Below are 14,677 nucleotides of genomic sequence, written 5' to 3'. Positions count from 1 at the left end.
GTAATGTCTCCAGGCAACTCACCTGTTGCAGAACGACTAGCTTGAGGCAGCTTAGTAGAGAGGCCTATGTGACAGAATACATGGCATATGCCGTTTCAGGAGACCTCTGTATGCTAGCACCTCATCTACTATCACACCGAGTTGGCAAAACTTACAGTTCGCCTGCACAGGCTATACATAGTACTATCAGCAACGAATGAAATGCCAATGAATGAAATGCAACGAATTAAATGTCAAAATCTATCTCGGTCTTGGTTTTCTTACACTGTGGAAGTTGAAAATGCAGCAAGAAAGTGTGAAGCACTAGCTTTCACAGTTCATTAGGCTGGTGCTATATGTTATTATTTATTTATTACCTCAAAAGCCCCGGTTGTGGGGCATTACATGAGGGATATTACTGGCTTGAATTTGGGTTTTTGAAATACAAGAGACTGAACAAAAGCGTATATATACGTGCATGACAAAATCCATGTTGGCCACTTTGTCTTCTGCCACTGTCCTGCTTTCCTTCAACTGTTGAAGTAGGTTTATTGAGGTTAAAAATGAAGCCCAAAAAGTGTGATGCACTAGAATATTTTTAACGGCGCTATAAAGGCACACACACGGGGAAAAAAAAAGGACAGTAAGAGCACCGTACTAGCGCTCTTGCTGTCCGGTTCTTTCTTTTCCTGTGTGTGTGCCTTTTTTGCGCCGTTAAAAAACTAACATGAACCAACAAGCCCTGCATCAAGTACTTTTGATGCACTAGCTTTCACACTTACTTAGGCTGGAACGATACATTATTTAGTATATAGGTTTCACATTACAGTAGCAATATGCAGCAGCTTCACACACAGACAAAAGTGCACAAGTTTCACTTGCGTGTGAAGATATTGGACTGCAGGAGCACCTGCTGCACACGGATTTGCTCTTGCAGGAACAGGTTATTTTGTTTCACTTCCTTCCAACGGGCTTTCCAATGTTTCGCTTTTTTTCTTGCTTCTCTGAGCTCGCTGCTTGCAATAAGTGAGTATTTCGAGTCAGATGATGTGCTTGATGCACACTGTTTTTTACGCTGCTCACAAAGTTGCAATATAAACAAAGCTTGTTAATGTTGCCTGGTAGGCACAGTACAAAAGAAATTTTGAGTTGTCAGGTACAACACTTACAGTAACTTTAGAATTCTTTTCATGTGCTTGGCCTAATTGCGTCTGCAGGATAGAGCTATAGTTATCATTTTTGGCAGAGGCCTGGTTCATATTTTTTCTTTTTGGCAGCCTGGAAGCCAAGCATTGAACAATTAGTTTCCTGGATTAGACTGCACGTTATTCATTGTATACATATGAGTGCAGGCGGTCTTCTATCGACCTCAACCTACATGTCTATGCATATGTACAGTCATGGGTGTGATCTGGGAGGAAAAAAATATTTCTGCGCGGTCAAGCAAAGCAGGTCAACGAAAACCATACAAGCATGAGGGGTCATGCGTGGTCTATTTGCTGGAAGAAAAGAGTGTGCGGAGGCAAAGCAGATTTTTTTTCCCTTGAATCTGCATCCCGCGGACTTTTTGTCCACATCTTCACACTATAGCAGCTCGCGGTACATTGTCTCCAGTAGGTCAACAAGTACTCAAAAGAAAAGGGCCATATTAAATGTGACTTTTCTTGCCGCACCAAAAGGGAGATGCTGGCTCACGGTTCAGGCAGCGTATTTGAGATGCATTTTTTTACTACCAAACCTCTCCACGTGGAAGATAATGAAATATTCATACCTGCTTCCTCTTTTCAATTACTGTTTCATCCTCAGAACTTTTGCTGCACGGTTACCCTCTGCAGCGGGGGCCTCTTCTTACATTGAACAAGTTCTTCCTGAGTAACTGCAGGTGCAATATACATTACAGAAATTAAACAACTTGCCTGGCTAAATAAGAGCTGAAATCGAGGATACCGCAAAAGATGGCTATTTGCGCAGGTTCTCATGCTTGGCGGTAGAGTAGAATCCGGTGTTTTCGTCCTCCTGATCGTCACGCCAAAATACAGTATATATACGGATTTGTTGTCTAAGTCAGACTTCCCCACTGGGTGGAAATCTTGTATATCCTTAACAGATACAACATGGCGATGATTCCAAGAAGCAAACAAGCGCAAACATCTTGAGCTATAAAGACGCACATGTTGCACACGATGTACAGTACGTGAGATATAAAGTATTCATGAACCACATGGATAACATGAGTCAAGAACGGCTAAGAGTCTTGGCTCAGGCTATCGCTATGGCTAATCCCTTGTCTTACAAGATTTTTTTATAAAATAATTGCATTTTATGTAACTATAATAGTGCTTAAGTTATTAGTTTTGCAATATATATGTGCATATAAAAAGTGTATAAGAGTAAAGAGTTAAGAAGTCACCTCAAAATATTGTTTTCTAGTAGACACAATCCAATCCTAGAATGTTACTTAGACAATTTGAGAAGATCTTGGTATGGTGGATAGTGTTGGCAGAGTTGGCGAGAATTGTGCACGTGGAAAGTTGTGGCACCTCTAGTCGCTTTCAGGATTAAAGAATAGTGTGTTTACACAAGCGGAAAGGCGAGGCGCTCTGCCGCCAAAGCTGCGCAAGGTTTACTTGGAGCTATTCTTTGATGAAGAGAGGCTACCGAGATCAACGAAATACAGGCAATCTCATGCCGGCAGAAGAGCACCAGAAGAATGCGTCAACTCTCCCATGTCAGATGCGCCCACCGAAGATGAACAGTATGCTGCCAGCACCTCCCCACTGAACCCTTCTTCAAGCATTGACCCTAAAAATGCACCATCCGCTTCTAGTTCTTGGTTCTACTTTCCGAGTGAAGATGACTGCGAAAAAACCGACTGGCTGAACAAGGAAAGCGACCATGATCCTGCCGGGTGCGCATCTTTCTCGAACTCCGATTTTTCGGCAGAGGACATAGTGACACTAGTTATGGATTTCGCTGTCACATCTTGGCTGTAATGGACACAGATAGACAGCCTTATGAAGTTTGTTGGCTTCATACTAAAGAGGGATGATCTTCCCAACAGGCCCTTTACACCACTGATCACCTTCCACATTTTTATTAAATCGCACAGAAATTATTATACCTTGTGCTTGGCACATGATGGCCTTAGTTGCCTATGTGCCATTAAACCCAACACAACAACACAAAATTTGTCTTTGAGAAGTTTGCTGGGATTTTGCTGGACACCCTCACATTTCATTACTATTGCCCGGACTGCATGCGTTTGCTGGGCAAGAGCGAAGGTGATCCAAAGAATTGGAAAGATGTCCAACTGACGTGTATACAGTGTGACCACAGGTCTTCAGGGAGGGACCTCTCGCCATGCAGGGCAATTTTTTTGTCAGCTTGCCAGTGAAGCAGCAGCTTTCATCAAAAGAAGTTGCCAGAGCACTAAAGGTCTCCTTAGGCAGTATATCTCAGCCTCGCGACACTGCCCTCAAATGTGACATAACAGATGGGGAGTTTTACATAAAGCAAAGAGAGGAGCTTGGCCTTGGCGCTGTTGCGCCAGCTCGTGCACTCATGCAAAATGGTTCAATATAATGGCTGCTTTGGGTGCAGTTGGTACTTGCACCCATGAAAATCCACTGAAGGTAAGAACACAGTTCTACTGTGCAACAGAACCTCTCATGTAGTAACAGGCCGAGTGCTGCACATCCTTTAGCTGTGTGACAGCTTGTCGTCACCTCCCATTATCCACATTGCCTTTGTGATGTAAACTCTAATGCCCATACCAGTTATTCTGCTTCTATTTGATTACTTCTGGCTCTTTGTAGGCCACATCACAGCATCATGTTGTGCTGTGCATATGATGCATTTCAGTTTTTGTTTTCATTTCCTTGGGGCCAAACTTACTATCACTGGATGGACTAAGAAGTGCCCCAGCGATAAATACAGTAAGAATTTGAAAAGGATTTAGAACTGTTGTAGTTAGCTAATATGTTGATTTGCATTACACAGATCAGAGCTGGAGCGTAGATGCATGTGCTTTACTTATATTTGTATTAAAATTTGCTTAACAGGAACTGTCAAGTACCCTACCAGTGCCACCACCTTTCAGGACAGAAGCAAGGGCTCTGCCATGACTGACATGAAGAAAGCGCATGACACTGGTACACGTAAGCGTGGCGTGAAGGGACCATCACTAATTAATTTGTCAGCATTCGACATTGTGTAGAGCTTCAGTCCTGATTACATGCATTGTGTGCTGCTTGGTGTGACATGCCAGGTTATGGAGTTGTAGTTTTCCACTGTTGGTGCACCATACTACATTGGATCGCCACAACTCCTGCAAGAGATTGATGAGTGGCTGTCACATCAAGCCGCCACAGTGCATTCCACGTCTGCCACGATCTCCGCAGCTGAGAAAATATTCGAAAGCAATCGAATTCGCAGCAGTGCCTCCTGTATTGCAGTCTTGTATGCCTAGATGGCATACTGCCTGAGCGCTACCTCACTCACGTTAGTCTTTTAGTGCTACCTTTCTGCTACTTCAAGATCGAGTATCAAGCAGTGACACTGCCACGAGCACCACTGCCTAGTGCAGTTCGTTGGCATGCAGTTTCTGTATGCTGAGAAAGACATGACATCAAATGTTCACCAACTCCTCCACATTCCAAAAAGTGTTGTGCTCCAGGGGTCACTTTGGGCACATTCTTGTCTCTGGTTTGAGGCAAGCGTAGGCAGGTTGAAGGGCCTTATTACATCAGCAAAGGATGTGCCTCATCAGATTATGACGCGTGATGATGGCATACACACTGTACCTGCAAGGCAGTTGCAAGCCCGCACGTTCAAACCTTCCTCAAATGCAGATTGCCTAAGGAGGAACCTGGGCCCGCTTGCACAAAACTCTTTAGCCCAGTCTTACTCTGATCTTCAGACTCAATTTGATCTCATTGAAGTCCCTATCTTCCCTAGCCAATAAGTCGCTTGCATGAAAGGAACTAGACTGGAACGAGATAGAAAATGAAGATTTCAACAAGCCTCGAACCTAGGCTGCTTCAGGCAGTCTTAATCAAATCTTTTCCAGTCTTATCTAACATGGCTACCGTGCGGTTGATCAGTCTCGAGGTGCTCGCCGATCACCTTTTGCGGCACGAACGTGTATTTCGCGACAGGACAAATCCGCTTGATACACTCAGCGAGGAGCAGCTGCAGCGCCGCTTACGGTTCGGGCGGGAAGGCATAGCATTTCTCGTCAAGCTGCTTCGCTCCGAGATCGAGCCCCCGACGCGTCGAAGCGGCGCTGTGAGCGCCGAGCTGCAAGTGACGCTGGCACTGAAGTTTTTCGCCTCCGGCTGTTTCCTTCTTACTGCCGGAGACACGATCGGTGCCCACGAATCAACAGCAAGCTGCACAGTGCGCCGAGTTGCTGTCGCCCTCGTCCGCCGCAGCAGAGATTGGATCCGGTAAGCCTATCTCCGGCCTTCTATCTTTCCATCCATGGTGTTACTGCCGCTTGTTTTCTTTGGCTCTTCGTGTTCGCGCATGCATTTTAGAGAGTTGCGTGGCTGGAACATCAGCTGCTGTACGTACGATGTGTGAAATGTGTTCCTGTATTTGCATGTACAGGACAGCACGCGAAAGGATCGCCAGTAGAGCGTTGCTCGCTCGCCGTTTTGGTGCTCAAGCGCACTTTCCTTGATTTTGTTCTTTGCGTGAGACTAAACGTGAAATTGGCGTGAGACTAAACATGACCACCCCCGTTTTCTTTCCAGCTGGCCGTCACCTAGCCAGCTGCGGGAAGTCCAAAGCAGCTTCTACGCCGTCGCCGGCTTTCCGCGCGTGGTCGGCGCAATCGACGGCACCCATGTGCGGATACAGGCTCCCGAAGTGCATGAAGAAGCCTATATCAACCGCCACTTTTATCGTTCGATCAACATGCAGCTGGTGGTTGATAGCCACTGCCGCATCATCGATGTGGTCGCACGGTGGCCGGGCGGCACTCACGACGTGCGGATGCTGGCGAACAGCAGCGTGGCCCAAAGCTTCGACGATGGTATTTACACCGGCGTGTTACTCGGAGACAGCGGATATCCATGCAGGCCATGGTTGATGACGCCATTCCGGACTGCGGACACTCCCGGGAAAAGGCGCTACAACGCTGCGCACGGCACAACGAGGGCGATTGTGGAGAGGTGAGTCTTGATGCGCCAGTGGAAAGCAAACACAGGTGCCGTGAGGAACGCACGAAAAGAACGCACACAACTCTATGTACGCGACTGCGCTCCGATTGCAGTACGTAAACACTTGGTCATGCCACTGTAGAGAAGTGTGGCGAAGTGTGCATTATTGGTTAGTTTTTTTTACATCCTGATTGTGCTGTTCACGCACTAGGCCATTAACCGTTTCAGGGTCGAATTATTTTGAAAACTTTCCCAGGTGGTCAAATTACTTTATTGCGGATCTTGAATCTACAAAATGTATATAATCAAGAATAAATAGTTAAAAAAAATTAGGAACAGTACTTTGGTGACAGCATCACTCACAACTGGAAAATGTTCAATAGAATAGAATAGCAACGGTGATAAGCAAGCTAAGAGCAGCACCAATAAAGATAGAAATCAACTTTCGCCGCCTCTGCAAAACAGTGCCCACAAAAAGAAAACACGTTTCGCGCGACTCCGTTGCGATCCCGCGGCGGAATCGAAACCGCGTAGGCGCGTTGCCACAGAGGGCGAGAATACCTCGCGAGCAACGGTGATAAGCAAGCTAAGAGCAGCGCCAATAAAGATAGAAATCAACTTTGGCAGCCCCTGCAAGATAGTGCTGATAAAAAGAAAACTCAAATTTCGCGCGACTCCGTTGCGATCACGCGGCGAAACCAAAACTACAAAAGGGGTGTTGCCGCAGTCTGTGCCGCCGCGCTAAAGCTAGACATAAGTTCTGCTTATCTCTGTAAGAAGGCAGCACAAAATTCAAACACTTCTTGTAAGTCCTAAGAGGTGGCAGCACCCCCCAGTAAGCACGCATTGTTCTTTTGGCGCAAAATTTCAAACGGAAGATCGAAACCGTACCCGTACGGCAAAGACCTTGCGGGAAAAAACCTTCAAAGGGTTAAAACAAGTTGAGTGAACCTCTCCCTTTGGTCGCGTACTGTGGCTGTCTGCACCACCCTTATTTTGGGTATGGTATGGTATTTAATTTATTTCAACCAGCAATAATTTCACCAGTGGGTGTGCTTATTGGTGCACTGCAATTTTCGAATTTCGTAGGAATATCAATTCTGCCAAGTGATAATTTACATTACTCTGTATAAACATAATTAACTTTCAGAATGTTGATGCATGGTATACAGTTTACAGATAGCAGCCTGCAAGGCACATATCGTGAAGTAGGCACATGTATCAATATTTGCTTGCTACTGCCATGTTTGTTTGAGGGTTATTGTGGCAATCACAGGTGACACTTCGCTTTTGCAGGACGATCGGGCAGCTGAAGCGGCGCTTCCATTGTCTGCATGGGGAGCTCCGAATGGCACCTCACCGGTGCTTAGCAATCATCTTTGCCTGCTGTGTGCTGCACAACATTGCCAAGCAGTACGCATGCAGCAGCGATGAAGAATGTGTGCTACCACCGGAGGTGCCAGCTCCTCCCAGTGCCATGGCTGATGACGGCAACACAGTGCGAAATGCACTTGTGCAGCAACACTTTTCTTACTGTATCAACGCTTTTGTGTATTTTTTGGAATGAATAAAGGGGAAATATGTTATCCCCTGTGTAACTGTTCTAACATATCTTGCCCTGGACTACACGAATATCCTTGCTGAATTGCAGTGCTTCTGCCATAATTGTTGACAAACAGACAGTGAAGAGTAACAAGTTTTATTTTGTTTCTGTACACAACGAAACATTAATAATTCAAAAGGTAAACAAATGCAAAAGAAACACGCATATTAGCAAACAGCATATCCGAACATTTACTGCCACTTAGCATTCCATGTATGTTAACCTTAGGTACAAAAGATGATTGCATATTCGAACCTTGCTCTTTGTGCCCCGAGTGTTGCATGTCGCCAGAACGGCACAAGTCGAGATGAGGGATCATAGCACATGAAAGTACATGTAATCAGGGAAGCCCAAACATTTGAGTATTGTATCCTACTTCAGAAAACAGTCGCAAGAAGACAACACATCACCTAGGAATATGCTTTTGCATTAATGTGAAAACCATGCAACCATGTTGCAGTTCAGAGAACAATTAATGATATCGTTTTTGAAGTAAATGCAGGGGACGGGTGGTACCAGTGAGGTTAATGCTCCCACATGCATAGTATTGCAGAAGCGTAGCTTGTTGGGCCAGTTGGTGCATGGTAAGTAGAAAACCAGCGGAAAGGACACGTTCACAAGCAGGAGAAGTAGACAGGACAACACTGGAAACACAACTGAAAATTCTTTACTTGGTATATTGCCAACATCAGAACAGGGTGCACATGCGCGAGAGCACCACAAACGCTATCAAAACAGCAAACACAAAGCTGATTAAGCGAGCGAAGATTGCATGTGGCAACCTGTGTCCCATTCATGAAATTGTACTCTTTTGCCGTGAACCTAACAGACGCATTCAGTTCCTAACTGCTTGATTTTAAAAGCTTCTAAGATTTCTTGTTCTATCTGTGTTTTGCCGCAGCCGATGATTTTGACATTATGGAACAGAGGGGTGCAGTCTTTGCAGTGGTTGCAATGTCTTGGCAGATTTGTGTTACCTGGCTGCACCCCCGCAGGGAGGCGTCTGCAACATGCAGACGTTGGTGAGTGGCGACACCACGGGGTTAACCCGAGCATCCGCAGGGACATCCCCGCAAGGGGATGATGGTGAACAATGCGTCACCACGGACCCGAGCATCCGCGCTTAGCCGTGCGTGGCATCGCCGTGTCCGGGGAAAAGGGGATCCTGGTGGTTGAGCCGATACCGAGCGTTTGGACCCTTAAGGCCCCTCGGCGGAGGCAACACACCACTTTGGCCCCAGCTTCCTGTAGACGGCACCTCCGGCCTGACCCAACCGGAGGAAATCGGCAGTCGCCTTTTCCTGTCCTCCCCTCTACCTATCACTTTCCTATTTCCTTTCTTACAACTTTCCTGTATCCTCCTCTCTTCTTCAGTTTTTTCCTCTTTTTCCTGGCGGCGAGGGTTAACCGTGTGTGACCAACTACCCTGAGTTGAGTCATATTAGGTTATAGTTGGGGTGTACAGCTGGCGTGGGCAGGACTTGCTTGTAAGTTCCTGTCCCGTCCCCTTGTTGGGCTCCATGGTGGGTGGCTGGCACCATGACTGAAAAACATTAATTATTTATGGCTCCCCCTTTTTCCAAACCAGATCGCTCTCTAAAAAGAGGGCGGAACGATGCAGACGATTTTTTTCAGAAAAGAAAGCTATCTTTCCCAAAATTTCATGTTGTCCATAGCGAAGCAGAAGGAAAACAAGCAAGACTGATATCCCCGTTCCTAGTAGCAAAGTGCCTTACAAACACCTTGGGCCTTGGGTACAAGGTATCCAAAATGGCCAGCGGTGACTTACTGCTCAAACTTCGTGACACTGTCCAACACTCTAAACTCTCAAACCTTGCGTCCATTGGGGAAATCCCAGTCTCTGTCACTTCACATCGATCTTTGAATACTGTCCGAGGCGTCATATCTGAAATCGACTTTATCCACCTCTCTGAGAAAGAAATGCTTGAGGGCCTTACTGACCAAGATGTCATAAATGTTCAACGCATAAAGATCCGGAAGGATAACAAGGAAATAGACACGAAGCACCTGATCCTCACTTTCAATACCAGCACACTGCCTGAAAGCATTGAAGCTGGTTACCTGAAAATAAATGTAAGACCATATATACCCAACCCACGAAGATGTTTTAACTGTCAGAGATTCGGCCATGGCTCCCAGAGTTGTCGCGGCTGCAAAACTTGCGCAAAATGCTCGTCAAAGGAACACCAATCTGAAGAATGTGTTGCTACACCGCGGTGTGCAAACTGTGAAGGAGAACATGCTGCCTACGCCAGAGCTTGTCCTTCTTGGAAAAAAGAAAAAGAAATAATTACTCTCAAGACTACGGCAAACATTTCTTGCAAGGAAGCAAGAAGGCGATATGCTCAAACGAACACATTCTCTTTCAGTGCAAAAACAAACTTCGCTGATGTGGTGCGTGGGCGCGGCACACCACACCAGGCTTCGGCACCCGTCCAGGCCACACGCAGTGTGCCTGTGGTGGGGCCACCCGCGCCCCCGTGTGGAGTAGCTAGCGCTACTCCGCAAACCCCAAAGGAGGCAACGCAGACCCCCGGGTCGGCGGGCCTCAAGACCTCTTCCCACAGGTCGAGGTCAAACTCGAAAATCAACATACCTCCTGCACGGTCGTCCAGCGCCTCCACAGAGGCGATGGACACGACCCCGGGCAGCCCCGCGCCGTCCACGTCGGACGGTCGGCGGAGCTCCCTGGATCGGTCAAAAAAAGACAGGCCCCGAGTCACGGGGCCATCGACAACTTAATCTACTTTTTCACCCTATAGAAGCACAAAATTAAGATGGCTTTCATAATACAATGGAACTGTAGAGGACTTCTAAACAACTACAGTGACATAAAAGACATACTAGGAGCGCACGCTCCTGTTGCCTTATGTCTACAAGAGACAAATTTAGGTCCCAAAAAAAATAACTTTCTTAAGAATTATACTGTTTTCCGCCGCGATCGAGAGCAGGCGAGCAGGCTGTCGGGAGGCGTAGCCATCATAGTGAAAAACGGTGTCCCAGCTCGAGAGCTTAAACTAAAAACAAGACTCGAAGCTGTTGCGGTCAGTGTCGTCAGCCATAAAACAATTTCTATCTGTTCTGTATATATTCCTCCACACTTTACATTAACAGTCCACGATTTACAAGAACTTGTCAATGAACTTCCAGAACCGTATCTAGTAGTTGGGGACTTTAACGCTCACTCCCCTTTTTGGGGAAGCGAGCACTGTGACTCTAGGGGGTCAAATAATTGAAGATTTTATCCTCACAAACAATGTATGTCTTTTAAATACAGGAAAAGCCACCTACTGCTCCCCTGCCTCGGGGAAAATGACCTTTTTAGATTTGTCTTTTAACTCACCTTCTGTTTTTAATGATTTTAAATGGGATATCATTGATAACCCATATGGCAGTGACCACCTCCCTATACTAATCACTTTAACATCACCACCGGAAATAATCACCACAAGGCCACGGCGCTGGAAGCTTCACCTCGCCGACTGGTCACTTTTTAGAGCAAAGGCAACTTTAGAAGATATAGTTTTAGGAAATCTTACCGTTGACGAGATAAACGAAAAGTTCACTAATTGTATCATAACTGCCGCACTCACAGCTATTCCTCAGTCGTCAGGAGTGGCGCGACAAAACCATAAAGTATGGTGGACAAAGGACTGTAAAGAAGCAAAAAAACAGCAAAATAGAGCGTGGGGTAAATTCCGTAGGTATCCGACACATGAAAATTTCCTAAATTTTAAAAAGGCAAAAGCTAAAGCTCGGTATGTCCGTCGCAGTGCCGAAAAAGCTTCATGGCAGAATTATGTTTCAAATATCAACAGTCAGATCCCATCTAAAAAAATGTGGGAGCAGGTTCGAAAAATAAACGGCAACTTTTCACCATTCACAATTCCTTTTTTAACAACACCCGGAACACAAACAAGCATACAGGAACAGGCAGACATATTGGGGGAACATTTCACTGCAGTTTCAAGTTCATCACACTACACGCAGGCCTTTTTAAAATACAAAAATACAGCTGAAAAACAGAGGCTCCCAACAACTGGAGGTGCAAATGAAAAATACAATAGTCTAATTACCCTCCAAGAAATCAATACAGTACTGTCTGCCGGAAAAAAAACTGCTCCAGGACCCGACCATATACATTATGAAATGCTTGCACATCTTTCTGAGCCTGCCATAGAAGCACTTTTGAGATTCTTTAACACAGTTTGGATGTCAGGGAAAATACCTGAAGCCTGGAAGAAAGCTATTATTGTCCCGTTTCTTAAACCTAGTAAACCCCCAACCTCTCCTAGCAGTTATAGACCCATAGCCTTAACCAGTTGCCTCGCCAAATCCTTCGAAAGTGTCCTAAATATAAGACTAACCTTTGTTCTGCAATCCTGTGAACTGCTTGATATCCATCAATGTGGATTTAAAAAAGGATGCTCCACTACAGATCACCTAGTCCGTCTCGAAAATACAGTCAGAGAAGCTTTTATACACAAACAACACTGTCTTAGCGTCTTTTTTGATCTAGAGAAAGCATATGATACAACCTGGAGGTTCGGGATCCTCCAGGACTTAGCTGAGCTCGGCATCCGTGGCAGAATGCTGAACTCCATTAAAGACTTTTTGTCTAACCGCTCATTTAATGTCCGCCTAGGCTCGACCCTTTCGAGGGACTTCATTCAGGAAAATGGAGTTCCTCAAGGGTGCATTTTAAGCACAACTCTCTTCGTTGTAAAAATGAATTCTATTAGAAAAATAATCCCAAGGTCCATTATGTATTCAATGTATGTTGATGATCTTCAGATAGCGTGCACATCTTCCAATATATCCACATGCGAACGACAAGTACAGCTTACAATCAACAAAATGGCAACATGGGCAGACAAAAATGGTTTCCAGTTCTCACCACAGAAAACAGTGGCCTTACTTTTTTCACTGAAACGAGGCTTGCACACAAATCCAACATTACACCTCAACCAAACCGAGCTGCCTTTCAAAAAGGAACACAAATTTCTAGGCATCACCTTCGACAAAAAACTAACTTTCCTGCCTCACATCAATGCACTGAAAAAGAAGGCGTCGCTAGCACTGAACATACTGAAAGTCCTATCACGCAAACACTGGGGTTCTGATCGGGTATGTCTTCTACACATTTATCGCTCTGTAGTACGTTCCATTCTAGATTATGGTTGCATAGTGTATGGATCAGCAAGGCCATCGTTCTTGAAGCGACTGGATCCTGTGCACAATTTGGGATTGCGCCTTTCAACTGGTGCATACAGGACGTCACCAATAAAAAGCCTGTACGTAGAAACCAATGAACCACCACTTGCAGACCGAAGAACAACGCTCACATGCTCATACATTTTAAAGATCCGTTCCCAGCCTAAACACATCTGTTACCCACTCGTTACAAAGTGTCCATCTCGAACACTATTTACCAACAGACCCCTCGCAATCAGGCCACTTCTTCTCCGCTTTGAAGAGAAATGCCAAGAACTAGATATAATGGACACATTGCCTAATATTGCCCGCAAACGTGATCCACTCCCTCCTTGGTACTGCCTACCATCTGTGTGCGACTTCACATTACCGATATGCCCGAGCTGTTCTGGAAGGCCACTGCACCTCGTTTTTCGATGAGATCCCGCACAGTAACTAACAAGTCCTTTTGGGGAACTGAATAGAAGAGGTCTTCGATGTCCACCGAAAAGGTGGAATTGGCACTCGCACTGGTAGCGGATAAGTAGTCCATGACATTCATCGAGGTCCGAACGCTAAAGGGGTCGTCAGGTGCCAAGGGGTCCAAGGATCGTTTAAAAACTGGCCCACTCCAGCGTTGTCCTGTGTACTTCTCCTCCTTGTGAATGCGTCCTTTTCGCTAGTTTTCTACTACTACTCCGACATGCATGTATCTTGCCCTCAACTACTCTAATTTTCCTTTTGATTATGCAGTGTTCTTGTCAAGATTGGTGACAAACACCTAAAAAGTGGATAGATACCTTTTTATTATGCGCACAGGAAAACCTAAATTTCAAAATGCAAACAAGAAAAATAGTGCAAAAAGAAATGCAAACATTATTAAGGAAGCTTGCTACTTCTTAGCATCAAATATAATTATTCTTATTTAGTGTACCCCCGCAGGGAGGCGTTTGCAGCATGCAGACGGTGAGTGGCGACATCACGGGGTTAACCCGAGCATCCGCAGGGACATCCCCGCAGGGGGATGATGGTGAACAATGCGTCACCACGGACTCGAGCATCCGCGCTTAGCCGTGCGTGGCATCGCCGTGTCCGGGGAAAAGGGGATCCTGGTGGTTGAGCCGATACCGAGCGTTTGGACCTTTAAGGCCCCTCGGTGGAGGCAACACACCACTTTGGCCCCAGCTTCCTGTAGACGGCACCTCCGGCCTGACCCGACCGGGGGAAATCGGCAGTCGCCTTTTCCTGCTCTCCTCTCCATCTTTCACTGTCCTATCTCCTTTCTTATAACTTTCCTGTATCCTCTTCCCTTCTTGGCTTTTTCCTTTTCTGCCTGGCGGCGAGGGTTAACATTGTGTGGCCAACTACCCTGAGTTGCGTCATCTTTGGTTATAGTTAAGGTGTACAGCTGGCGTGGGCAGGACTTTCTTTCATGTTCCTGTCGCGTCCCCTTGTTGGACTCCATGGTGGGTGGCTGCCACCATGACCGAAAAACATCAATCTTTTATGGCTCCCCCCCTTTCCAAACCTGATCGCTCTCTCAAAAGAGGGCGGAATGAAGCAGCAGACTTTTTTCGAAAAAGAAACCGACATTCACTAAGTTTCATGTTATACACAGTAACTGTGAAGAAAAGCAAGCCCGAATCATATCCCCATTTCTTGTTACCAAATGCCTAACAGATACCTTAGGGCCTGGCTACAAGGTATCCAAAATGTC

General features: G+C 45.9%; 1 pseudogene; it reads left to right on the top strand.

Annotated features, from left to right (window-relative positions):
• Positions 1-4,000: 4,000 nt before the first annotated feature.
• LOC149362337 (uncharacterized) lies at positions 4,001-4,890 on the top strand (annotated as a pseudogene).
• Positions 4,891-14,677: the final 9,787 nt, after the last annotated feature.

The sequence above is a fragment of the Amblyomma mixtum genome, chromosome 2 (genome assembly GCF_055824585.1).
Source record: "Amblyomma mixtum isolate Tamu chromosome 2, ASM5582458v1, whole genome shotgun sequence".
In the NCBI taxonomy this organism is placed as follows: Eukaryota; Metazoa; Arthropoda; class Arachnida; order Ixodida; family Ixodidae; genus Amblyomma; species Amblyomma mixtum.
The sequence above is the reverse complement of the archived record's forward strand: the minus strand, read 5'-3'. Positions and strand labels throughout refer to the sequence as shown.